A 27,955-nucleotide genomic window follows, 5' to 3' on the forward strand; every position below is an offset into this window, starting at 1 on the left:
GCTTATATTTTTATTTTCAAAGGTGTTATGAAGGATCTGTTCCATAAGGATCCCCAGTGCTGTCAGCTCCAGTAGCTGCCAGGTATTTAGCTGAGGGGTACTTAGGGAGGCAGAGGTTCAGAAGAGCATTCATGCATGTGACCACTGGAATGGCATCCAAAACCATGGCTCTGAAACTTGCTTTCATTTGGGAAATACCCCAGCTCAGGAGGTACATTTTACTGGAGAAGAGACTTTCAGAGCTGAAGAGTAGGATGGAGTTTTCTGCTCTGTAATTTTACCTGTGCGAGGGCTTGCAGTCACTTTTCTATATCTGCCTCCTTCCATTTGTGAGTAAAAATCTGGGGGTTGGCTTTTATTTTTTCTTTCATAGTTTCTTACCATTACTGCAACGAAAACAGTCCTCAACCATTACCATTAAAAGGCAAAGGCAGGGAAGCACTTGTACTTCAGCAGCCTTCAGGCTTCAAAAAATACCGGGGATCTTGAATTCCCAGCGCTGGAACGGTCAGGATGAGGTCGACAGAGACAAGAAATCTGGTTGCCCTTTTCCTTCAGCTGCAAAGGGCAGTTTGTGTTTGTGTCGAGCCGCGAGATGAGGGATCAGGGAGAGGATTTGGTTTGGGAGGGGGATCAGCTGTGCTGTCACTGCGGGAGCATCCCGCCGAGGCGCCGGGTCACCTCCTGCATCCGAGCGCCTTTCCCTGCCCTTTACAGCCCGCCGAGCGATCCTGCCGGGGCTTGCCGGTGCCTCGGCTGGGATTCCTGGGATCAAATGGCACGAACGAGCCGCCCGCATCCCTCCCGCCTCTCTGGGCGCCCCGGGCAGCTGCGCTGTTTGTCCCCTCGAGCAGGGGCCCGAGCCCTCCGGGCCGTGTCACAGCTCGGGAAACGCTCGCAGCTTTCCAAGGAGCCAGGAATGGTGCTGGCTGCCTCCCCGTGGGAACAGCCCCTCGGCAAACCCAGGGCGCAAATCCAGAGGGTGCAGCGCAGCAATTCAGATGTCACCACTCAGGTGAAGCTTTCTTCACCACAGCAGGTCTTACATCGTGTATTTATTGAGTGTGAGTAACAGCAATGTATTTTTACCCAAGCCCTTCTGGTGCTCCAGAATTGATTTTGCAGCTCAGGCCATGGGCTTCGGTGAAGATAAGCTGGAAGCAGCCCAGTTCCTGGCCACGGACACTGCGAGTGGTTCAGATCTGGGTTTACTCAGCTTTGCTTGGTTTTCTTTATCATCAGCCAAACCAAAACCTTGGATCCAGCTCCCCATGAATGGTGGTAAACTTTGGATCTGAGCTCCTGTAATAAGCAGTTGTTTGCCCTGGCTGGAGGGTTATGACTCTGCAGGAAAAGATATTTCTAGGTATTATTCCTAAACAGAGAACGACAGTTGAAAGAAGAACCTTGTCCAGCCATCTCATGTGTCCAACTCTTTGGGTTTCTAGGGGAAATGAGTAACTAGAATGAGATGATGAATGAGATAAATAACATTTAACTGGTGCTATAATGAACCTCAGCAACCTGCCTCTGTGGACAACCTGCAAATTCATCTCCATTGCTGTTCTGTGAGAGAGCCTTAAAAAAGGCTGCGAGTTACTTGCCAAATCCTCTGAAACACAATTGGAATTGAGCAACCAATTCCCAGTGGTGTCATTTGAAAAATCCCAGCCCTATCCCTACAGGGAGACAGAGCTGCTGGTTAAATACGTCCTGGAGAGGCCTGGGTTTCTCTGTGTGGGATGGCAGTGGGGAGAGGGAGGATGGTTGTGTCCCGTGTCATTGAGCCCCTGGAGACACCAGATTTGGTTACCAGTTCCTGGATAGCTGGAAGGTTAATTCAGCCATGAGGGCAGAGGGGGATTTTGAAATGAGCTCTGTGTTCTCTGGCTGCTGCTACAAGTGTTGACAACAGGCCAGAATGGGTGGAAAAAAGAAGGTAGAGTAAGACCTGGCAAAGGATTCTAGTGGTCCTTGGGAGGGAAACTGGGGATATGCACACCACTGGGCCCCAAGTTTGTGCCCAAACTCCCAAATAGCTTCAAACCAGTGGATTCAGGCTTTTGTCCTGGCGTGGCCAACCCCAGCACCTGGACAGGGTCTGTGGCCAGGTCTGAGCTTGGCCTCCTTGTTGGAGCCCTCTTGGCAAGAGGGAGCTGCCTGCCTTGCAAAAGGCTCAGCCTTGTTCCTGGGGTTGAAACACAAACCACAGCAAAGAGCCAAGAGCTTTTCCAAAATGACTTTTGGGTTCACTGTTGGGGAATTTGGCTTAGGTAAAGCTTATGAAGAAATTCCCTTTGTCTTGGTCTCTGGGAAACTTTCTGATTGCTCAAAACTTTAGAAGAAGAAATGGGGGAGGCATCTGGAGCCACCTACCTTAATTTGGGTATAAAATACCAGGGAGGTCAATCTTCTGGCTGTACATGTTCTCAGAGTGTAGCCAAGAGTGCAGCAAAGGAGTGAAAGTGGGGATCACCCTTCTCTGGGCAGCAGCACCTCTGCACACACTCGCTCTTGAGTCTGTTCAGCTTCCAGGCAGTAAAAAAAGCAGAAGAAGCTCCATCTCTTCTCCAGATGTGCATGCCCAGATGTGCACAGGCAACTGAAACAGAAACTAGGCCACAGCAAAGGATGAGCAGAAGGCACATGACACTGATTCTGTGTTTGTTTTTAAGATCATCTCTTTATCCTTTTTTCATTAAAAACCAAATGGCATTTTACATCTCATAAGCTCTCCCTTTGCAGTTCTCTAGCAACTCTCTGTGTGTTAATTGGATCATCCTCACGGTGTCTTTATGGAGAGGGGAAGCTCTACAATCCCCATTTTTTAGGCAGATCAACTCTATCAAAGAAAACCACCTCACGCACATGTCCCACTTGCCAGGAGCACATGAGGGTGAGCCCCATCATCCTACAGGGACAGGGCTCCAGAGGGATGGCTCACCTGGAAAGGCAGCACACACCCAGCCCCCGCATCTGCTCTGATAATTTACACCTCAGTGGATGAGCCCGGGTGGGATCAGCTGGGGGGCAAATCAGACGATTTCCTTACAGGTGAGGTTTCTCCTTTTTCAGAGGAAAGTGGGAAGGGAGGGGCTGATTGACAGCATCCCTCTACTGACATCCTAATCCCATCCCAGCCCAGATTCCTTCATCTGTTTTGAGGTGGGCTGGAAGGAGGAGGGAGAATGAAAGCATCGATGCAGAGTGGAGGGAACATTTCCATGACTTGTAAATCTACCTTCAAGCTTGGAAAGGACAGACTGAAACATGTTTGCAAATATTTGGCATTTGTCAGCAAACTGTGATTGCTTACTCATTCAGAAGGGGCGAAAAAAGAGCCATAAAAGTAATAGACACAGCCAAAACCCGAGCAGGTCTACAAAGAGGATTCCCTAGATTTAAGCTCTGTCAGTGGGGCCACTTTCCCTGTATGAAGAATAACAAAATTTCCCCCTGCTATGTCACATTCAGATGTTGCATGCCCGGGGTTTTGTGAAGATTAATTATGTTTATGCTATACAGTAGAGTTTAACAGTTATCTGTGAATTTCCAGGAAGAGAGGTTATTTGCTAAGGCATCGTGTAGGGCTCAGCTCAGTCCAGTAAACAAGCTGATGACTCCCTTGGCTCTGCTCCTTGGGCATTTCTTTAAGTGCAACCTTGGAGCACACTGTTCTTAAATCAAAGCATAAAAATAACCAAACCAGTATCAAGCGAATTGTAGCAGCTGGAGGAATGGAGGTAATAAACAAAGATAAAACAGCCTGATAACAATATCCTCTTACCAAAGAAGAATAAGCACTACTCTGTAATGGTGAAATACAAAACCTTTCTTGTGTGAAGGCATTGATGTTCCCAAAAAGGAAGGGGAGAACAACCCAGAGACGTAATACAGCATGTGTGGGAACTGAGAGGGTTTAACGATGACAGCACTGAGCAAGTATCTCATCTCCAAAAGTTTGGGCTGCCTGACCTTTAGCAGTGCTCAGGATTGTGTGTCTGTTTAGGATGTCATTAAACAAGGCAGGCTTCCTCCAGCAGAGCAGTGCGTGGAAGTCATTGGAGCAGGTTTGGAGAGCGAGATTCCAGAGCAGCTACTCAACGGACTCGGAAAAGCCGCATGCCAGAAATAAACCCAACACAAGAAACTGGTTTTGGATAATAGCTCTTTACCCCTTGGTAAAGTTGGTAACCTGGTTTCCATGGCATGCCCAGTGCAAATCCCAGTGCTTGGTGTGCTGGAGAGCCGAGGGTGGGATTGGAACATCTTAAAGGCAAATTTAGATTGACTGGAGTAGTCCTTGGGATCACGGTAGTCGGGAGAGTGGATTCTGTGTGATCACTGACAGCTTTGTGTGAGAGGGAGGGCAGGATGGGAGGGAACTGCTGGTGCTCAGCCCGAAGTTTAGTGCTCTAAAGCCAGGGGTGGTGCTAGGAGCACATCTCTCACAGCTGGGTAAGCTCTGGGTGGCATTTGAAAGCCATTCTATAGAATAGAATAATGAGTGTGAAGAATTGTAAGGTAGCTTGAAGACTGACATTAATTACCCACTAATTTTCTAGCTGTGATCCATGAAACACTTGTTGCTGATCCCCAGACAGATGGCTAGTCACATAGGACGGGCTTCTCCTCTTTATTTCCATCTGCTATATTTCATTAAGACAGCTAAAAATAAAAATATCCCTAATTGTTATTTTTCCATGCAAGTTACTGCTACAGTGATTTGATGCGACTGTGAATAGAAGAGTTTCCAAGAGACAAGATTTTCTTAATTAATTTGTGATCTGTGTCATGAAAAGTGACTGCAAATCCCTACATGAGATTCATCATGAGCACTACACTTACTTCTAAGTGCTATTTATCTAGAAGAGTCAGTTCAAAACATTTTTTTTTTCTGATATAAGAAGAGAAAAGAGGCTGCTGTCTCTTCTGAGCAGAAGAAATTTCCATTTTTAGGTTCTAACTAGTTGTAGATGGTGCCTACGAAATGGAGATGTAATCAAGGAGATCCTTCAGGCGTGAAATCTTCTTTCCCTTGGTGTAGTAGGAATATCTCCAGAAACAGCTTTTCTGCACAGCTCCGAGCCTCTTGTCAGCCAGCATGGTGCCCAAAACCCCCCTTAGCGGGGAATGCATTTTTGGGAGGTTGGTTGGTTCTGTCTTTCACAGATTTTTTGGCCTTAGCTGAAGTGTCTTTGTGAGTGGGGAAGATAGGTTCTTGCACTAGCAGTTTCAGAGCGTAGTTCCTGATGTATTGAAGTGTTTTCCTCGGAAGTTGTGGTCCCCTCTACTCAGATTGCAATTTACTTATTTTCCAAAAGAGACAAAAGCTGGTATAATTTCTTTCTAATCCTTCCATGCCTTTTCCACAAATTCTTTCAGAAGGACAGAAGCTCTCCCCTATTTCATGGTGAAAAAGTTTCAGTACTTTTTTAAAACGAGGAACTGTGAGGTGGCCCAAAAGCCCCAAAGGAAGCACAAAGAGAGAGAACAGGCAGTCCAGCAGCAGCAGCTTGGTGTGATGAGGAGCTCCAGGGACTCAGCTAACACTTGGTCTCCAGAACTTTGGATAAAATCTGGGGCTGGTATCTTAGACCTGGGTTATTTTTATCCTCGACTACACAAGCCATTGCTCTAGACCTCCTGAATGGTTACCACAGATATTTATGGGAGAAGAGGTCTATAACTTTAACCTTTCAGAGTTTTCAAGGTCTGAAGCCAGTGTGCTATTTTGGAGCCCACAACCCAAATCACCACTCCTGCTGTGTCTCAGTAACACCACCCACAGCACAGAACCTTTGTTCTCACCCCTCCTTCATTAGTTGCTTCAGCTCAGAAAAGCAAGCGATTTCCTCACCCTCCTGGCAACATTCCCACAAGGAAATTCCTCCTCCCAAGCCATAGCCACACAGCCAGTCACACAGTCCTTCCTCCTCTTGCATCAGGCCATTTCCCCATTTGCTCGGGCTCTTGCTGCTCACCCCAGCCCATCACCCCAGGAGAACCTTTGGCTCCGTTCATGTGCCTGTTCTTCCTCCTCCAAGAGCAGCTATTTGAGTTCCACCCTAAGAGCACACTGACTTAGGCCCCAGTTTAGCAAAGAATTTTATCACATGCTCAAGTGTAGTCGACTTAGACCTTCAATCTGTTTTTAGCTTATCAGAGCAGGGGTGGGTAGAGCCCTTGTCCTCTTACGCACGCCCGGGCCCCGGGGAGCTCAGCCGTGGATGAGCAAAGAGCAACATGCCTGAAACTGAGCAGGAGCTCAGATAAGCAGGACTGCTGAGCTGGCCTCCATCCAGCCATGGTGCCATGTCTTTTAGGGCCTAATTATCTCCACACCACACTGCCGAGGTGTCGGCCCCATGGCGGTGACACCCCACGGGTTATTGGGCGCTTCCCCCCCAACTCACCACCTCTGCCTGGTAATTAAACTCTGGGTAAATTAAATTTGAGCCTGTGCCTGGCTCAAACTTTGCCTTGGATATTGGGAATCCTGAATAAGGACTTCAGGGTTAATACTTAGTAGCTTCAGAGCAGAGACTGTGGCTAAAGTAGGCAAAACCTCAGTAGTACTCAGACTACAGTCTGTATTTTATTCTGCTTAAACCACAGTGAAGCTGTACACAGCAGCACCTCGTTTTCCTGTAGGGCCTCATCAGAACAGAATGAGGCTTAATGACAATAGCTAAAGAAACAGACACCATGGATATCACTGAGCCACTTAGGACATTTACCTTCAAAGTCTGGCATATTTAATTCAGCTCATATAAAAATTCCAGTGGTGAAGGGTGGAGAAAATTGAATGCTGAATGAAGACTTTTGTTTTCCTGAACAGAGCTGAAATGAAGAAGAAGCTGGGTGGTGACGATCGGATTTCTCCTATAGGTCAGAAGTTCAATGTATCATCAGATTTCATGTCATGGGGCTGCTCTGTTCCTAATTGCATCCAGCCAGGACTCTGCACATCACTGAGCTTTTACTCTGGGCCCCCTCCATAAGGTATATACTATAGTCAGAGTAGTAACTACATCATTTAAAATGTATTTTTAAGGGTGAATCATTACATTTCAATCCTACAACACAGCAGAAAATGAAATTAGTTGCTGGCTTGCATTCATATAAAATCTAAAAACCAGTACTTAACTGGATTGTCACTACAAATTATTTTGTACAAATTTAATAGAAATATTAAGCTACAAGCCTCTGGTAGCTGTGATCTTGGATTCAAAGGTATCTGGGACCTTGCAGTGACAGAGGAACCAAAACCCTGTGAAATGTGGCCTGAGGGCTCAAGGCCTGACCTGGGTGGAGGGTAGATGAAGGATGGGAGCTGAGCTAGGTTTGTTCAGTAGGTGAGAGGGGGATCTGAGCCAGCAGCACTCTTTACACAGGTCCTGAGTGATCCCACTTCATAACTGCATTAATTATTTATGCATCTTGGGGAGAGAAGCTACAGCCACATCTCAAGCTGAAATGAAAATTAAAAAAAAGAACACAAAAAAGCCCCAACAGCTTAGCTCTTAGCTGATGACCAACTTTTTGAATAATTTAAGTTCAACAGGGACATCCATGGTGGACTAGCATGACCTCCTATGGACATCTGTTCATCTGCAGAATTAAATGAGACCGAGGGAGCATGTGAGCTTTCTGGCTGGCCAAATCACAATATTAAATTATGGCAGAGGAACAAAAGCTCTTACAATTATGTTGTGGGGCAGTGGCTGAGAATCAGGTTGGGGATCTCACCTTCATCCAGCAGCTAATGAAGGTTAAACCACCAGACCTAACCCAACTTTACATGGTGCATGTCTCCTGCAGAGCACCTTCCAGCACACCTCTGCTTTGAGAAACCTCTGTCTCATGTGGGCATTAACTCTCAAGAAGGTTTACGCTTCCTACACCCAGGGCAGACCATTTGTGACCTGCAGTGCATTCTCTCCTTACTAATCCGTCTCCCAAACAATTTCATACTGAAAATAAGGCTTTCAGAGGTTTCAGCACATTCTGGTTTCCCATGTGAGGAAGAAGGAGGCTTTTGCTGGTGCTGCACGACAGCTTTGAGATGCAGTTTGGGAGAGCAGTGCCAGCCAAGAGGAGCAGGGCTGCACAGAAGACACGTCTGTGTTCCTCGGATGCTACGAACTTCTCTGAAAGCCAAGAATCCTGAAACTGCAGTGGCAACTCAGACTTCCTCCCGCGATGGAGTCGAGGCAGGCTAATTTTAGTCACCATGCACTATGCAAATGATCATTCTGGAGCTGAGTTTATTTTTTAAAGTGCTGACTGCCAAACTTGCTGCAGGGCATACACTCTTCATACGGGTCTTAAAGAGGTTTGAAACCAGCTCTTCAGTCGGTGGTGCTGCATTTCAGATGGGGTGGCTCAAAGGGGCCCTGTGAGAAAGCAAACTTCCAGTAGGAAAGGTCTAGGTGACTAGTTTAGATGATATACTGATTTTTAGCTCACCAGAATCAGCTGTTGGTTGGGTTTTCTGAATATAATTTTGATTCTATGTAGAGTTTTTCTTAATTGCCCTCATGAGCTCACACCGTGGGCCTGCAGGAGATGCTGGGAGTGCTGGTATCTGGATCATGCCCAGGATCTGCAGATAAAGGAAGCAGCCCACTCCTGGGTTTGAGATTTATGCTCTAAATATTTGGCACATTCACAGAGTTCACTTTTAAGTGGGATTGATCTGACTTCCTAGGAAAGAAGTAGTTCTTTGTAACATTGCTATTAGACTGTGATTCACGGCACTCATTTGAAAGGCAGAGGCAGACATGGGGAACACGAAGCAGCAGCAAGGCAGGGTACCCTTCCAGGAAGCCCAGGCTTCATCATGGACAATATATTGTTACATTTCTCTTCAATAACTAAAAAGATTTAGCATGCAGACATTCATCTGATAACTTCCACAATGTCTCAATCACGAGTCATGCTGTGGCTGAATTGTTCTTTGTGTTTAAATGAAACAATTCTCCATTATTTCTTATCAACTTATCATGGAGACCTTCAGGAATTTTCCTTTCTCAGCTTTGAGAATAACCACTTCCAGGTTTGAGGTCTTACCCATAACCTTGAAGGCATTCATCCATCCACATGGGTTTGCATGGACCTGGGTGCAGAAAGGGGCTTTGAATCCTGAACTCAAAATTACGTGGGAGAGTAAAAGCAGGAGCTTGTTTTCAACTGTGAAACTATTTTAAAAGGAGCTTCTGTTTTCTGCAGCTGATCTTGGATCTTCAGCCTAAGTGCTTTGGATGTGGGGCTCAAGCCCTAGTGAGTGGTCAGAATTTCTCCTTGGAATTTGCTCTGGGTTTTAGGCAGGACTCAGAGAAAAAAAATGTGCATGGAAAAATCTAATTTAGATACAGAGGTTGTGAAACACCCAGTTGCATTTAGGGCATGGGAAGGGACTACACTGAATTCCTCTGAATGCAGGGAGCTGCAGCATTGTGCATTTATTTCCATTTAGGTGCTGATTTTGTAGGAGTCCAGCAATGCTCAAAGACACTGCCAAGATTAAAATAAGTAACTACAGGACTGTGTATACAACACGTGGCAGCTCCCCAGCCATTGGAAGGGTAGGACTGAGGAAAAATATATTTTCCATCATAAAAGCCTGGAACAATCCAATTCCTTTGGGGGGACCCAGGGAGCTGGCGGGTGCTGGATGTCAGTGGCTCTGTGCAGCCACCACAGGGGGCTGAAGGCCATGCAGATGGAAATGATTCACCTGCCTAATTCACATATTCCCCAAAATGTATCTTCCATGACAGTGGAGCCAAGTCCCAAATCAAAGACCAGGGAGCAATGAAGAGCCTGTGTGGGGATGAATGGGGTGTCTGTGGTGCTGGCTGTCCCACGGGGACCAGCAGACCCCACGCTTCCCTCCCAGCGTGGCTACTCTCTATTTTTGTACATTTTCTGTGTCATTTCATCGCCCCTCAGCTTCATATTAAATCTGACCTTTCCACTGCACTTGACTGGGGAAAGGTAATCACCTGCTTTGCTTTCTTCAGGGTTATACATCATTGTTTGTGACAGGTAGATAAGTGCACCTGGAAAATATGGTTGCATGTGAGACTAGGCAGGAAAAAATATCTACGAGTAGGTCAGGATCCACTTGAAGACCTGCCAGACCTGCCTGAGTGCAAATACATTTTTCAAGCCAGATGTTTAACTCCCACTGGCTCCGTGAAAACTCAACAATTGCAGAAAATCTTCTTTTGCTTTGAACAGTGGAGAGAGACTCCAGTCCCCACTTGCATGGCCCTGAGCAAGCACAGGGAGGGAGGCTTCTGTGACTGATGATGTTGCAAAGAGTTGGGAAGCTAGGAAGGAAGAAAAGGAATGTTTTAGGTTCCATGCAGTGGCTAGAGATGGATCTAAATATACCATTGTGCAGGTCATGGTCTGGAACTGGGGCTGGGACTTGCAAAAAATAAACATCGCCCCAAAGAAGTTTAATACCTAAGTGCGTCCTCAAGCATCAGGGGAATTTTCCCTGGGAATAACAATAACCTCACACAAACAGCTCTGTTAGAGCATTCTCACAGAAATTCAGAGACCTCTTCTAATTAATGCAACTATAAAATATATTCATCTAGTGTGGATTTGATTTGTTGTATACTGTGGATGTTAATTGCTGGAACATGGTGACAATTCTGAAATGATGGCAAAGCTAATCCAGCAAGAAATGTGAAGGAACATAGTGTGGCTGCTGTTTGGGTCAAGCAATGCACATTTTTCTAAAATAGTGTCTATTACACACATCCAGGAGCAGAGTGAAAGGGTCTGTCCTGGGATCAGTGTTGCTACAACTGCTTATTCTTACTGATCTTTATAGTATCTTGATCTAGTGCCATTCAGAGAGCCTGAATACTCAAGTTATCACCTCTAACAAGGGGCAGATGGGACAAGGTCAGCTGCAGCAAATGCAAGAGCAGGGCTCGCACAAGGTGGGGTTTGAAAGCCCTTAATTAAGGTGAAGAAAATACCTTGGTGTCAAAGCTTGTTCCATTGGCTTTTCTCAGGTAGAAGCTCTACTTAATGTAGAAGTGATTAAAGAATAAGCTAAGTCGATACAGAAGCATCATCCAACGAAAACAAAGGCAGTTTAGCTAAAATTGGTCTGAAGATGCTCATTAATTAAGCTAAGGTAAATTTGCATATACGTGGGCTTGCTAACATTCTTCCCCCCCCCCCCCCCCCCCCCCCCCCCCGGTTCCTACCTAAATGGGAGTAATTATTTCTCTAATTATGAGGTAATTGTGTGGCCCTGGAATCACTGATTACAGATGCACTCCTCGTCTCGCTGTTTTGCCCGAATCCAAGCAGAAGAGAGGGATGCTCCTCTGGGATGTGCTGCTATTGCTTTTGGCTGCAGCCTTGACCTTAAAAAAGAGGAACAGAAAAAAGTGAGTAAGCTGAGCTATTTATAGCTGAACTAATTATTTTGATGTGCTATGACAGCAGTGGAATCTGTTTTCTCTTCACTCAATTATGGCAATGGAAGAAGCTTTCAATACCCTTTAACAGTGTTTGTTGGCTGCAGTACAAACCTTTGCTTAATGTCTTAAGATGCAGGATTTTGAAACACAGGAACGGGGAGCACAAGGTGTGTTGTGTTTCTGGCTGACACGAGTAGCACTGAGGAGCTGAAAGGGGGGTGCTGCTGTGAAAGAAAAAATCCAGAGTTGGGAGGGAAGGTGGCAGACAGCAAATCTGTGCAAACCTCTGTGTGAAATTCTACAGGTCAAAGCTCAGGTGGCTTCTCATAAGGTGCTTGGTGGACACCACAGAGTTTGAAATACAAAACTTTACTATTCCCAGGGGGGGAAACTGAGGTAGAGTGCTTAACTTGGCAAAGGTTGCAAAGCAAGTTAATGGCCAGGGAGTGACAATCTTGGCCCATGGTCTCTGATCCATTCAGAGAAAGTGGATTCACACTGTGTTTTTTCCTGTCCCTTTCCTGCCACAGTGCTGTTCCCATGCACAAGTTCTGTGAGGAGTGACCTGCTGGGCTGTAAATAAACTGGGAAAGGTGGAGAGGACAGAGGGGGATGTCTTGGCTGAATTTTTTTCTTGCCCATTACTGACAATTTCTGCAACAAAAAACTCCCCCTGAGCACTGTGATGTGTTTTCTAGGTCTCTGAGGAAGCTGTTAATAAAAGCTATTCCTGCTCTCTGTTTTTGGAGCTGGACAAGATAGACTTTTTCTTATTTTAAGTTTTTGAATTAAAAAAAATACATGGAGTGGATCATTATATTTAACCAAGACAGAATTGGAAGTCCTAAGTTTTTGTGAGTTATTTCTGGTAGAAAAGCACTGTTGAAGCTCAGGTCCTCCTCCAAGGTTTATAAAATAGCTTTTCTTCCTTGTTCCTCACCACACTTGGGGTGTTGCACAGCTTGTCCCTCTCCACGACCACAAAACTCCTGCCAGAGGATTTGCTGTGTATTCCAAGGCTTGCTTTACTGTGGCAAGAGAGGAGGAAAAATATCTGCCCTCTCCTCCTTTAACAGCTTTGATCGGGTCCCTGAAATCTGTGCACTTCTCAGATTGCTTTTGGTGACCTTTCAGGCTCTCAGAAAGCAGGTGCTGTTTGTGAAGCCTTTCTGTGACTGCTGCTTTGTTTCCCTTTGATTTATCCTTTTTAAACCCCCGGGTCAGGCAGTTGCAGGTACAGTGCAATATTCATGAGAGGCTGATTTATGCAGGCACAAGGCTGTGCAGCAGGATTACAGGGTACTGAATGTTATATGCAGCTTTAATTTCTTTTTATGACCAAAGGATACAGTCAGAGTTTCTCAAATGTGGAATTTATGAGAGCCTCATTCATACAGGGTTTAAAGGGCCCCTGTCTCTGTGCCCTGCTCAGATGGGGCGATGGGGTGAGCAGTCTGTGCAGTCTCTGCCAGTGAACAAAACTATATAAAAACACATCCAGGGCAGTCAGTTGGACACTGAAATGGCCTCTGCACACAGAGCTCAGGCACTGCTGAAGGATCTATGCAGTCCGAGCCCCTCTCTGAGTTACAGAAAAACAAATTCCGTGAAGTATTTGAGTCAAAAATCTTCCAAGCAGGCATCTTCTGTGCAGTGCAGTGCCAGAGGTTAACTTCAGGGCTTCTGAAAGCGATGACAGTGCAAACCAAGTAACAGAGGGTATTTGTGGTAAGTCCAGACATTTGTGGTTAGTCCTCCTAACCTCCTGTCCTGTGCACCCATAGGCACAGTTTGCTCCTCTTCTGGCTTAATTTTGCACTTTGTGTCTTACCTGCAAGTCCTTTCTCCTGAGAAGGAGCCTGTCTGCTCACAGGAGGAGCAGGGTTTGTATGTGTCCAGTAGCTCACCAGGCATTATTCACCTGGAATTTGCATTGGAGATTATCAAACAGCCTGGCATAAAATTCAAGATATTAAATGCAATAACATGGCTGGGAACAGAATGTGCATGTCTGATGCGGTGAATTACCCAGCCCTCCCTTGCTTGGAGTGTTACACATCACATTACATGTACTTGCATCCCACAGGGCTATTTTGGGGAGAGAGATGGTTCTTTGGAAAGTCACTAAAGTTTTTGTAGTGGAACTGGAACTGTTGGTATATTCAGAAACCTGGCAGCGGGTTCCTGATGGGAGATGCCTCTGGCAGCCTGTGACCGTCTCCAGCTCCAGAGTCCCTGGGGGAGGAGGAAGGGGACCTGTTCCAGCCTCCATAAGCACATTTCCAAGTCTGGTGTCTCACAACAAGGCACTTGCTGTTTGCGGTGCTCCAGGATGGTCAGTGCGTGGTGCTGGCAGGGAGCTCCCGGTCCTCATCTCATGGATGCTGCAACCACCTCTGAGCCCAGCCTGGACAACTGGAAAAAGCCTTACCCGTCTTCAGCTTCTATTTCTGCAGAAGGGGAGCTTTTCTTTCCATCTTCCCTGCCTGCCATGCCATCCAGGAAAACAAAAAGGCACTGCTAACATCTGCTCTTTTCTCCTCCTACGCACAGGCTCTTTCTCGGCTCCCTATTAAACCCCTTCCCACGCAGCGGCGTAGGCAGCTCCTGCGTGTACATCTTGGAGTACAATTTTTTACCCCCCCTCCCCATCCCCTGGGAGCAGTATTTGCAAGAAATGACTGGTGAGGGTTTATTTTTGTTCTTTGCTAAGACTTCTTGGTTAGCGGGCTCCTTGTTCTCCAAGCGCGGCTCCTCCTCCGGCGCTCAGCCTGTACTCGGTGCGCGGCGGGGCAAACACGGATGCTCCTGGAGACACCCCGTGGGGGTGGCAAGGGATGCAGCAATGGATGGAGAACATTCCCATTGCTAAGCTACGCTCAGGTGCATTTACTTCTACCAGGAGGGGTTACTAAGGAAACGAGGAGACAAATCTCTGGGAAAAACACAGACACTCCTAATGAGCAACAAGCGCTATACTTGTCCTTCAGCTTGGATGTTTGGGGTCTGTTCTTTGGTCCCCTGTAATTGGAAAGTGTCTGATTTTTGAATCTGCCCGCACTCTCTTGTCCCAGGCTTGTCCCTGGGGCAGTGGCAGGGTGCTGAGCCTCCACCATGAAACACACGAGCTCTGAGTCACTCCTGCTTCTGGCAAAGGGAACGGGAAAATCCATCTGGGCTCATTCCATCCTGAAAAACTTGCCATGTTTTGCAATTTGAGCTTGTTTTTGGTTTTTTTCTCCTCCAGTGGGAGCGGGCTGGCTTCTCCTGAACCCAGCATGGCTTTTTGTTGCAACAGGTAGAAAACCCCATCAAAACAAATTTTGCTGGGAAGTTTAATCTGGGAGGTTCAAAGCTGAACAAAGGTGCTGCTGTGCAGGGAGCTCTGCAGAAGATGCCCAGCTGTTTCCCACAGCCCCGCTCAAGGCCCATTGCCAATTATCAGGTTCTGTGTACCTTGCATTGTTCCTGAGGCTTTTATGGAGGAAAAAGTTCTGTAGGAAATTGCCTGAAGGGTACAAACGAAAGGCAGAGGCACTGGAAGAGGTTGGACTCGCTCTTCTGGTCCCCTCCTGCACAGCTCAGGGGATGTGAGGCCGGTCTTGTGGTGCTGGGGCTTGGACTGTGCAGGCAGGACCAGAGAGCAGAGACCTGCAACACCCCCAAGATTTCCCAGTCAATGGAAACGAGTGATTTACTGTAGCAGAAATAGCAATTATCCTTGGAAATGCAACAAGGTGATTAATTGCACCACGAGCTGCAATCTCAAGAGCACATACTTCATAACATCAGAACAGAAAGGGTTTTAGATATAGTGTAACTCTAGAAGAGGAAAAATACAGTTTTCAAGTCAAGTAATCAGATCCAAACACTGAAAACAATTCAGAAAGTGCTGTAAAAGGAACATGAATAGGAGCGACATCATTAAAAAGGAACCTTTCAAAAGGATTTATAATCCCCAAATGAAGCTTTCCAGTACTGAGGCAAAGAAGAATTATTTGGTTTTTAATTTTAATTGTGTTTTCTGAATAGTGTGTTTAGTTTGGGAGGATGTGACACAATTGTGTATTTTCCCACCATTCAGAAAGTATAATTCAAGTTATCACAAGAAACACTTTCTCATTAACAAAAAATAATCTAAGCTGGCAAACCTGATGGGTTTTGCAGTGCGATTAACTTGGGGGCTTCCAGAGCATTTAACTCAGACAAAGGGGAAGTTCAAAGAGAATGGTTCCATATATCTCAGCATATAATTTTTTTTTTCCTGTGAACACAGAAAATTACAAGTGATAGTTTATGTGGGTTTTGATAGATTTGCAATGCCATTAGATTGCACCAAGGCCATACTGAAGACATACTTCTTTTAGGCTTTGCTATAAAGAAATTTAAAATGCCAATTAATTGGAAATTAATTCCAGAAGAAAGGAAGGGAAAAGATTGGTGTTCTTATTCTTGCTTACCCTTGTGTGCAAATGGCAGTGGGCACGGGGAGAAAGTGGAGAGGCTTGTAGCAACATATTTATTTTGCAGCAGGGATGGGCAGTGTGGAATTTTTTTTATCTGCATGGGAGGGTCTGTATTGTAACCAGTGGCAAATATCTCTTGTCCAGCTCTGATGGTTTCTAGTGATAGAAAAGGTGTGTATGAAGCAGATCAGGTTCTTCTAGAGGGATCAGTGCTTTTCCTATGGGAAATAACAGGTTTTCCCCAGGCACTGAAGTGCTGCTCCATCCAACCAGATCCACAGGGCTGATCCAGAGCTGAAACCCATGAAAAGTCCCCAGAGCAGCTGCAGCTTTGCTTACTCTTGAGAGGAATAAACTGCTTTACACAACTGTATTTACCCAAGGGGTTGTGCTACCTTAGGTGTCTGTTTCAAACAGAATTCCCAACACAGGTACCTGGGGGATGTGATGATGTTACCCCTCCTGGGAAATGCAGAGGTGCCCATGGCACATTGACACCTGAGTTGGTCCTCACTGTGGTTTTGGGACAATGCTGATACCGAAGACAAAAGGGCAAACAAAGGAATTTTTTTGATGGGAAGTTTCATAGCTTGTTTCAGTATCCTATATACTGACTTTGGAAGCATTTTTAAATTACCTGAAATTCAGTTGCACACTATTCCCACTCTGACCTGGGTTATCACTATTTTGCACTTTCTAATAATGATGCAAAATCCCTGAAGTGAGGGTTACGCTGAATAGTGACTTGGATTCAATTCTTTTTTGTCTGTTTTTTGTAATATTGTGAATATTATGGTGCTGTTTTAAAACCAGAACTGTTGAGCCAGCAAGCATGGTCACAGCTTTGAATTTAGTAGATCTTTCATTATCTGCCTGGGAAGGGGGGAAAAAGGGACAATATTGTCCTAAACACCCCTGCCTGATACCCGATCTCTGGGCAGGTATCGTCAAGCTGAGCTTGATCTTCTTTGGCACCAGCACAAACCCCTCTGGACTACCAGATCTCATGGGTTCACAGGGTGGTCAGGAAGAGCCAATGATGGAAATATTTTTGGGATGAGCTGGGATTCCCTCTGAGATCCCAAACAGCACAGGCAGTGTCATTATTTAAAACTAATTTGACATTGCAGAGCACAAACCCATTCGGCCCCCCCGGCTGTTCCTTATCCAGCTGCAGCTCAGCGCTATCAGGATCAAGGGTTTTGTCAATTATAAGGAAATTCAGGGCCCCACAAAGAGGAGTTTGAGTTTAAAATCATTCTGGAGTTTGCCCAGATCCATTTGGTGTTCCTTGCACAGCAAAACCACAGCACAGCTTCAGCCCTACTCTGATGGAGACAAATTGCAAAATTCCCGTTTTTGAAACCTACTTCTCCAAATAAATAGTGAGTAACCCAGGCTTCATCCAAATGCTCTGGTTTCTTAAACAGGCCCAGCCCTAAAATTCTGGCTGTGAGCAAACAGCCCCTGAAAAGTTTGGTGTGCTTAGAGCATTCCATTAAAAATAAAAAATTGAATTAAAAACTGGCATAAAATAAAAAAAAATGTGCATGAGGGAAGAGAATTTCTGCCCTAACTTTTAAAATTTATTTATATATTTATTTAAATTAAAAACATCCCTGGGTATTGCCAGTGCTGAAGGAAGCATTTTAAAACCAAAGCAAAGCTGTTAAGCCTTCAAGAGCTGCTGACAGGGAGAAAATACTGGCATCTGCTCTTCCGCCAGTCTTTAGTGTGAGGGTTTAACTTCAGTCCCCCTGAAGGATGTGTGGATACCCTCCTTGCCCAGCTGGCTTCACCCCTGCTCCTGGATCAGCCCCATGCCACACACCTGATCCTGGTGTGCCTGACAGTCTGGGTCTGGAGGTACAAGCCCAAAGCTCCATCAGCTTCTCAGGCCATTTTTTGGCTATTTCACTTCTCCAGGTACTCAGAAGGTTGTTACCCAGCAGATTTTTATTTTTTATTTGGATGCTGAAGGGCTGATGGCCAATGGGTTTACCAGAGACCTGACATTTAAGCCCATGCCCTGTAGGGAAAGGGTCACTGAAGCATGGGTCTGTTATCCCAAAATAAGCAGGGTTTCTTCATCCAGCACATTTCTCAAAAGGTTTTCCATGAGGCACCACTGAGACTTCAAAACGGGGTTTTCCTGCAGTGGGAAATGTGAAAATGCACTTGAGAATTTGCTCTGCTGCTCATAGAGACAACCAGTCCCAGCAGGGAGGGATCACCATCCCAGAGTGTTTTGGGAAGGGGCAGCACAGGGTTCCCTCTCACGTGCCTTCTACAAAACCTTGTGCTGCTGGCAGTTTTAAGGCTGACGCTGGGAATGCTGGCATCAAGCAAATCCTAAAAATTTACATTTCCCCAAGCACCTGTGCAAAAAAACCCTACAGAAAACAGATTATGCCCCTTCAGCAACAGGGCAGCAGGGCACTGTGAGCTTCAGCAATATCAGTGGTGACTCTGATGTTTTATTTTTTTTAAGCCTTTTAAATATTTATACCAAATCACTCAGGAAGGAATTCTTTCACTGCTGATAAAATTTCAAAATGAAACTTGAGGAAAGCACCTGGTTTTAGACACTTTACGGCAAGGAAAAAGCCCAGATCAGCTGTGCAAACACCTGAGGTTTATTTGGGCCACTAGAGTTAATAGGAAATGCAACTCTCCTAAAGAAATGACATTTTATTTTTGAGCCGTTGAGGAATGCTGCATGAGCCATGAATGACAAGAAGGCTGTGTGTGTTCAGGAGGGTATTTGGTTGCAGGGCTGGGTTTTGGGATGCCCTGGGTGCATATTCAGGGTGAGTTTAGTTGGAAGCTCCATGGCCAAGTGAGTAGCTTTAGGTTGGGACCAAGGCAGGAACAGCCACGTTTCCTCCTGTTTCAGGTCACTGAGTTTATGTACCCAAGCTCCAAAGCACCCAAGTTGACTTGAAATGCTGCCAATATGGCCTAAGATTTGCAAGTCTAAGTTTAACCAGGAAATCTCCTCTTGATGAAAGTCTGGGGAGGGAGAGAGGACAGGATCTCTGTGTTATATGAGTGCCAACAATTCTATGTGCAGTGAGTTTAGCGTTCCAAAGGCACATTTAAAAAAAGGTAAAGGTTTACAAAGCACAGCTCCATTTCATTTCTACCTAAATTTCTACCTACCATTCCATTTCTATCCAAACTTTGCTGGTTTGTATTAAGACATCTGAGAATGTGCAAACCCCTTTATCAAACTTTTTCCATGAAACCCCTCCTTTTTCCATGAAAAATCTCCTGGCAAACCACCCCGAAGGCACTGACACCAAATCCAGTTGAGCTGTGGTCATCTGGGAACAACTCTGCCATGTTGTCATTTGGGGGGTGGAGGGGGCTGGTTCCCTATGGGGGGGGACATCACCATCCCCCCGAGCTGGGATGGGGGCCCAAAACCCCCAGGGACACCTGTCTGGGACAGAGGTGTGGCTGTGGTAAGTTTGGATTTGCACAGAACTGGTTTGGCAGGGCTGAGACACGAAGGTCAGGGAGAAAGGGAATGTGGGGTTATTTATACGTGGGGTGCTCGTGGCTGGGAGCAGCAAGGTTTGATTGGGGACCTCTGGGATGGAACCCTCGGCACCCAGGGACACACTCACAGCCTGGCCCACAGGGTGTGTGTTGCCAGCAGGTTTCCTCCCACCCTGCTCCCCAAAATAACCCCCTTAGGGGCTGAGCTGAAGGGCAGTTGTGTGAGGCTGAACCTGCCTGGCCTGGTAGCAGCATTGGTGGCATGAGCTGGGGGGAAAATCCAACACAATTCAGGTCCATGTAGCTGAAGCATCTCTCATCTATGTGCAAATGCTGAACTGGCACAAGGCAAAGTTTCTTTTTTTAAAGGCCAGTGCTGGTTTGTGCAGTTTAATGATTTCCTCAGGTATCTTTTTAGTTATTTATTTCCACTCTCTAAAGGCTACTGGCTCTTTAACATTTTTTTAATGGTATTTTCTGAGCGTGTTCTCAAAATTAAATGTTGCTAAAAGCTGCCTTGCTTAAGAGGATGGGGGTTTGCAGAGCACTCGGGCCTGATTCAGCAAAAGCACTTGATTATTTTCAGTTTAATTTTACAAAGTAGTTAAGCACATGCCTACAGCAAGGCATGTCCTTAAGTCCACCTCTGCTCAGTGAAGCGTTTAAACACGTGCTTTGATTTAACCAGAGAAAACGGAGTTTGAGCATATGCTTAAATATTCGTCAAACATGGAACCTGAGCAGCTCTGGCAGATTATTACCCTCCTGCCTTTCCAGAACTGGTGGATCTGTCACCAGTCACACTGTTAAAAACATTTTAAGAGAGAAAACACCTTATAATATGCTATTTCTGGTAAAAGCAAGAGCAGCTCCTCCCCAGTTTGGGGCTGGAGGGACTTTTGCCAGGGCAGGGAAGGGAGTGATGCTCTGGAGTGAGTGAAGCTTTGTGGCTGTGCTGTCGTCTTGCTCTATATTTGGATGTTGTTGTCCAGGCACAGTGCAGGTCACTGCCCGAAGCCTGTGGGTGTTGCTGAAATACAGATAATGAATGCCTCGTGTGATTTGACAGAAGCCACTTTGCTGAGTACATCCAAGGCCTGTTGCCTTTCCTGGATGTGCTGACTGTGATGGGGGTTCTCCAACACCCTTTCTGCTCTAAGGCTTCAAGTGTGTTGGTGTACTTAAGACTGGACCTCGCTGAAGGGAAAACTCAGCCTGGAGATGTTCAGGGTAGGGCTTGGCACTTTGTCAAAATAGTCAGCAGAGATGGTCTGATGCTGGGTTCAGAAAAATCAGGCAGGTTGGGATCAGCAGGGCTTCCCCCAGGATCACCTGTTTGGTTCCTGTGCTGAGTTTCTCTGAAACCTGGGAGATTGACAGCCCTTGGATCTCAAATCAAATTATCCTGGAAAGCAGAAAGGTGCCAAGCCTTGGCTGAGCCAGAACACAGTATTTTCTGGGACTCAGCAACTGCCTTAAATCACAGCTTCCCTCATCCAAATTTGGAAAAAGTGCCACTCGGATTTTTGATCCAGAGCTGCAGTGCCGTGCCGTCATCCTGTAGCTGCCACAGACGCGGGACCAGTGGCCAGAAGGGGTGACCTCATCCTGTGTGTTGCTGCCTGCTCCATGTGAGCAGGCACCCATCAGCTGTGGGTAAACAAAGACCTTCCTTCTGTATTTAAAATATAAAAATCTCTTTAAGAACAGTGAGCCCAACACCAATGGTCCCAAGTATTCTCTCCGCTGCTCTCTCTGGTGCCAAAGTGTCGCAGTGATCGGGATCCAGGTGAGCACTGGGTGTGATGTCCCCCATCCTGCACTCGGAAACCAAAGGGATGATGAAACACAATGGTTACAGCAGCACTTTGGGTTCATTTGATGGTGATTTGAGCAAAATTTTCATTTTCCAACTTAAGGAACATCCTTGTTCCCACTAATAAAACCAGCTGCTGATCACAAAGTTCCAGCACCAGGGGAAGGAGAGCAAATGGTTAAAAAAAATTGGTGTCAATTTTCAAATGGTGATGATCTAAGTATGATAGGAAAGATCAGATCTATTCCCAGCTGTCCAGATGAAGCTCATCCTTTTCATGGGACAAAGCAAAAGTCTGGATCCAGAGAGCTCTTGAGGTTTTTTGGATTCAGGAATCCTCCCTGGTTGAAGATGTAGCTCCCTCCTCGCCTGTCTGGTCCCCCTCTGTTTGCCTTGCAAAGCTCTATCAGTATGGACTCCCTGCTTGTTTTCACCACGGCACAGGGGACATGTAACAAATCCCTTTACTTTTTCAGAATATATTCCTTCCCTGCAAAGCTCTTGACTATTCCTATCTTCTTAAAAAGTTGTAAAAAAAAAAAAAAAAAAGTTGTTTGTGGTGCTAACAGTATGGAATGAGCTAAAGCTTTATGCCATTTTTAGCCCTCTTGGAACAGAGAGAATTGGAGGAACTGAAAATATATGCTTAATCGCCCCCAGGAAAGACTGCCATAATATTTTGGGTTGCATAAGCAAACTAAATTGGAAATCTGGAATCTATTCAAGACCTTTTGATCAGGGAGCTTTGCAAGTGCAGAAAAGTAAAAACACAGACAGATGGGGATTAGAGTTGAGCATCAGGAGAATAATTTCCTCTTTTAATTTCAGTTCCGCCAACATATAAAAAGCATTAACAATCCAGTTACGTAACGTGCGTCAGAGCCTGGCTGGACGGGGTAGGAATTCTCGCTGTAATTAAGCCATTACCCAGCCCATGTTTGCTGCATGGAGGTGGGAGTCTCTCTGCACCAGGGAGAGACTCCCCCTTCCTTCAAAGATCTGGGCAAATGTCCTGGCCAAAATTAGAAGCAGTTATCGAGGCTAATAGGAGCTGCAGGGGGTTCAGGGAAAATTGAAGCCTGCTCTGAGATACTGCTGGGCTCACAAAATCCAATTGACAAGCACTTGCAAACCCCAATCCACCCTATTTCTTTCTATTTTTGTCACTAAATCAGCTTCTGTGGGAGAAGGGAGATCAGACTGAGGAGCAAGAGGAGATATTTTTGCTGATTGTTTGATGCTGGGAACAATAGTACATAATATATTTTGTGTTGTTCTAATAGTGGGATCTTTGAGAGAAGGCACTACAACATCCAAAGGCTGGCAAGAGTCCCGCAAATTTGAGGCTGCAAAGGCTGGCAGATGGGATTGGGTTTCTGTTCTTGCCTGTTTCGCTCTGCTCTGGGCATATTTTTGTGCACAGTGGTTGATGCAGAGCGATGCAAAAAAGCACTAAAAGGATGGTCTAAATAGGACCACTTACATTTCAGGATCAACTCACTGGACACGGCTTCTGGACAGGTTTTGAAGAGTGTCTGATACCCCAGAACATCCTTATAAAGAACTACTTGCCTACTGGGATCAGCTCCCTGGACTGCTGATGTCTGCAGCCTTTAGATAAAAGCTACTCCTTCCAGGTAGCTGATTTTGGGGGTTTTTTGGAGATGTTTTTGAGAATTTCTCCATGCAGATTTAACTGCAGTTACTTTTGTTCACCTTTCACTCTTGTTACATGAACATAGATGGGAGTAGGAGTGAGATTTCATGGACTGGGTCTGCTTTTCTTCATTTCAATTAATATGGCATATAGGAAGAGATCTGTATTTTTGGCATTGCTTTATGATACTCTGCATGAGCTCAGAGGAGACTCCAGGCAGTCTCTGCAATAGGAGTAGAACTGTCCTGGGAGCTTTCCTCCCACCCTGAGAAATCCCAAACTGGCCAAGACAAATCCCTGGAGCTCTCCTTCTAAGGTCCTCACCCCAGCCCCTTGGGGAGAGGTATGGTGTGGAAATCCTGGCCTCCTGGAAAATCTGAAACAGGGTCTGAGAGCAGCCCATAACCTCTGGGTTAGAGATGCTTGAAGAGAGCTGCTGTGAGGAGGACTTAGGGTGCTGGTGGATTAGAGGCTGGGCATGACCCTAAATGTGCAGTGGCAGCCCCAAAAGCCAACCACGTCTTGGGTGCCTCAAAAGAAGCTTCACCAGCAGGTCGAGGAAGGTGATTCTGTTGAATCACCCACCCAAAACACTTTGTCCCTGGGGTCCCCACCATAAGGAGGATGTGGACCTGCTGGAGCAGATCCAGAGGAGGCCACAGAGATGACCAGGGCTAGAGCCCCTCTGTTCTGGAGCCAGGCTGGGAGAGCTGGGGTGTTCAGACTGGAAAAGAGAAGGCTCTGGGGAGACCTTAGAGCCTCTTCCATGCCAGAGAGCTGGAGAGGGACAATAGGCAAGGGCCTGGAGTGGCAGGACAAGGGGGAATGACTTCAAACTGACACAGGACAGGTTTAGTTAAGATATCAGCAAGACATTTGTCCCTGTGAGGGTGCTGAGGCCCTGGCACACCTTGCCCAGGGAAGCTGTGGCTGCCCCATCCCTGGAAGTGTTCCAGCCCAGGTTGGATGTGGCTCTGAGCAACCTGGTCTAGTGAAAGGTGTCCCTACCCATGGCAGAGGGGTGGAACTGGAAGGTCTTCAAGGTCCCTTCCAGTCCAAACCCTTCTGTGATTCTAGGAAGGCTTGGGTGCTGCTCTGGGGTGTGTGGATACACCATCACTTTTTACACTGAATTGCTGAGCAAGTGTGAGTCCAACCATTAGTTGAGCCTGGGGACTGTGGTTATTTCTAGACCACAAGAAGACCACAACAAGAAGAGTTAGTCATGTGTGAGCAGTACTCTGCAGGCTGCTGTGCCACAATAAATAAATAAAAATAAGAGAGAAGCATTAAAAAATTAGTTGTACACGAGTGGCACATCATTTCCATTCAAATGGGTTATACCGTAGGTGCAGATGAGATCATAGGCTGCTATTTAAGGAGGAAACCTCTACTTACATAAATGTCTGATTATGCAACTGTCATGGAAACCAGAGATGACAAAGATGTATTAGATTAGCTTGTCCATTCCCTCGGAGTGCAGGATTGTTCCTTGCGGTTTATTTTTCACTCAAGATTTTGACAACTGATTGGTGGCTGCTGGGTGCTGAGCTTGAGAAGAAATTATTTATAGTATGAGCTGAGCTGTCACTTTTCTAAAGGTGATTTTCTTTGGAAACTCAGGAATAGAAGTGCTTAAAGTCACTGATTGCATCCAGTGACCCTCACACCAGTGTCTAGTTCATCCCTGTACTTGGGTGCTTGGAGTATCGTGGCTTTCATTCCCTAAAATACAGGCCAGAGTCTTAGAGACTTTACCATTCTGCCTGATCTTTCTTTAGTTTTCATCCCCTGACTCTGTTGTCTTTCCAAATAATACTCCATTTTCTCTGGTTTTCACTCTGCCAGTGTGTCCCTCGTGGTTGTTGCTTAGCCAAGCTATACAAATTTAGCTGCTCTTAATCTTTTCTCATAGGTCAGTCTTTTGAGCCACGCTCATTTTTGCTGCTGCACAGGGAAATCAGCACAGATTAGTATTTTAATCTTCTTTCCCTGTTTAAAGAAACCCCAGGACACACATTGAATGGTTTTCCTGCGACTTGAAATTAAAATGTTTAAAAGGTAGTGTGTTTATATCTCTTTTTCTCAACTTTCACCTCTAGTTCCTCTCAGTCATTGATGTGGCTGATCTTCTGCCTTAGAAATGGTGCTTTTTTCGAACAAAGTGAACTTCAGTTTGGTTCCTTATCATGAACAGAGTGACGTTGTTATGTCATGAGCTATATGGTTTAGTCTCACCCATGTTCATTCTGCAGAATTGACCTGAACTGGTTTTAAATCAAACCCTCTGGGTTGTCCAGTCCCACCAGACATGAGATTCAGGAAGATGCATAGCAAGACAAAGACAAAAACATTAATGCTAAATACCAGTGATACTTAGCCTCTTTTTTGTCAGCTGGTTCCTCCTTGTGTTTTCTGCTCGTTCACAATGTATTTGGTTGCTGTTACTTTCCTTGAAGGTGGTCTCCTTGTTCTCTCTTAATCCCAATGGTCGCCGAACTCAACTTCTGCTCCCTCATGTCCAATTCAGATAATGATAAACAATTATAATAGGTATTTCTTGTTCTTAAAACCTATTGAGGGCCATGCTGAAAGAGTTTTAAGCAGTAAATGCTTTTTATGTGTAGCTGGACTTTAGCCAGGATTGCAGGGTAAATTAAGTTCAGGCTCTGTTAGACCCCAGGAAAGAAACAGGCTGGAGAGTTGGCCTTGTCCTCTGACAGGGGGTCTCAGAGCCAACCCATGCCTGACCATTAATGATGGATGTCAACGATGAAGCTGCTGCTGCATAACACAGGGAGAAGCCGATACCTGGAGAACATGAATCCAAAATACAAAAGGGCTTCTCTCTGAACTGTTGCATCAGGCTTGCGAGCTAATTCTGGTCTTGCTGAAGTAATTTGAAAAGCTCTCTTAGTGTGGGCACAGTTGTCACTGCCAGCCCTGCCAAGCACCTCAGCAGTGACCTACAACACCTTCCCTATCTTGCTCCGGGGCTATTTTAGCCAGGGCTGTCAGTGGAGCTGAATTGTTCCATTATGTGGTGGCTTTGCAATGTGGAAAAGTGTTCAGGAGGGACCACTCTCTAAATGAGAGTGACTCAGTCTTCAGGGCCAATTCAGTCATTATTTATTTATTATTTTGTTTTATTTTTTCCTGAGGCAGCTGATACAGGGAGCAATTACAGTGGTAATTTTTCTGTGCTGTGGATCTCAATTGACTGTGCCATGGAGGGACCTGTGCTTATTTCACATCAAACCCCACTGCACAGCAGTGCTTTCCAGGCACTACTGAACCGAGACAGATTTGACCCTAGAGATGAAAATTTGAATTGTAATGTCTCACCCTGGATATCCTTCCATCAGAGACAAGACAATGAAGCACAGTGCTTGTGGGATGATTTAGAAGACAAAAGCACTCCAACTACTAATTTTAAATCACAGCAATTGGACTACGTGCAGCCAAACTGACTGGTTTTGGAGCAGGTCAGATGAGTTCCAACTTCCTCTTCAAGTATTTAAGGGAAGCCCTTAACAACAAGAACCTGCTTTGTTGCACTTCTTAAAAGAACAAGTTACTCCAAGGAGAACTTGCTGGGTCCCCTCCCTATTTCTCTGCAGCAGATGCCCAAGTTGCTGCTGTCCCCGGTTCCACAAATAGACATATTTCCACAGGAATGATCCCTGAATTTCATCTAAGAGCCTCTGAGAGCCTTCTAAATAATTTCAGCATGAGCTATCCTTAGGAAGTTAAAATCAAAGGCACAAGGACCAGCATATTTAATAAGATGGAAATGGCAAAATGAGAACCACATTGAAGGATTTGGGAGTTTTCTCCCTGTATGGATTCCGAAAGGGGTTATGGGTTTGCAGTGCTCTGGCAAGCACAGAGATGCTGGGCATTCAGCATAGGCAGTAATTACATCTCCTCTTTCTAAATTATGTTATCAGGAAACATCTATATTGTTTGCATGGGTCTAGATTATGCTCTGAGAATAGAATGTTCCCTGCATAAAGAGCACGGCTGGAGTAAATCAATGAGGATGCACTCAGAAACATCAATTAAAGGTAATACAAGTCTTTAGCGTGGTATCAGGGAGCGAGCAGAGTTTGAAATTCTGATCTGCCCAACCCATGCCTTCCTCCCTAGGAAAGCGACAAAGCAGAACTACTCAGAAATTCATAAGGTTTAAAAATAAAATACTTGTCTCCTCTCATCCTCATCTTTACTCAGGTTTTTACTCAGTGCTGGTTCCCAGCATAGTAGATGAGTGTAATGTTTTTCTGCAGATCTCAGAGTTCTGCTGGGTTAAGGAGTTGTCTTTCTGCAAGTATCACAAGCTGAGTACCTTGGGTTTGAGGTACATGCTTTGGGACACCTGAAATCTGATTGCCTGAGGTGCCAAGAGCCCACCAGTGATCCAGTGGAAGTCAAGAAAATCAGGTTCTGGGCTCCTTCAGAGCAGCACCTAGGAATTCAGATTTTCAAAGTTGATAGTGGTGTCTGAATACAAAATAACAGCAAATCTGTGATAGAGGTTGGAACAAAATTTAGACCCTTTTACCTGTCTAGTATGCAATACCTGGAGCTCATCTGCAGAGGGGTGAGTAATCTGGCCACCTTTGGACATCATTAGTAAGGGACGTGTAAGTAAACGTCATCACCACATTGTCCGCTGGTCCCAGAGATTTCCTGTTATTGAAGCAAATGAGAAATTAATGTGAATCGTCCTTCAGCCTATTAATTCTGCATCCCCTTTGCAGACATTAATTCAAATGCAAAATCTGAGCCTGGGTTTGAGCCTCCTCTGTTCTCCACACAGTTCATGCACAGGACTCCTGCTCAGGCACATTTGTTACCTACGTGACACACATCCATCATCGTGACTGTAATTGTGAGAGGTGGAAAATTTTCTCCTCGCTACTCGGAAGGAAAAAGGACCTTGCGAAGAATTTATAAGCTTCTTCAGCTGAGCTAATTATTCAGGAAAGGGTATTTTTCACTGCAAGGAACACAGGGGAGCAGATTCCATTCATAGTTCAAATGCCAAACA

At 45.6% G+C, this 27,955-nt stretch overlaps 1 long non-coding RNA gene across 1 annotated transcript; it reads right to left on the reverse strand.

The window, feature by feature from the left end:
• Positions 1-31: 31 nt before the first annotated feature.
• LOC125335888 lies at positions 32-27,936 on the reverse strand. The gene is made up of 4 exons (XR_007207581.1): positions 27,485-27,936; positions 11,241-11,402; positions 2,377-10,340; positions 32-1,344 (listed from the first exon to the last, which is right to left on the reverse strand). It is a non-coding gene; the product is annotated as an uncharacterized LOC125335888 (long non-coding RNA).
• Between the last annotated feature and the right edge of the window lie 19 nt (positions 27,937-27,955).

The sequence above is a fragment of the Corvus hawaiiensis genome, chromosome 19, assembly GCF_020740725.1.
Source record: "Corvus hawaiiensis isolate bCorHaw1 chromosome 19, bCorHaw1.pri.cur, whole genome shotgun sequence".
NCBI lineage: Eukaryota > Metazoa > Chordata > Aves > Passeriformes > Corvidae > Corvus > Corvus hawaiiensis.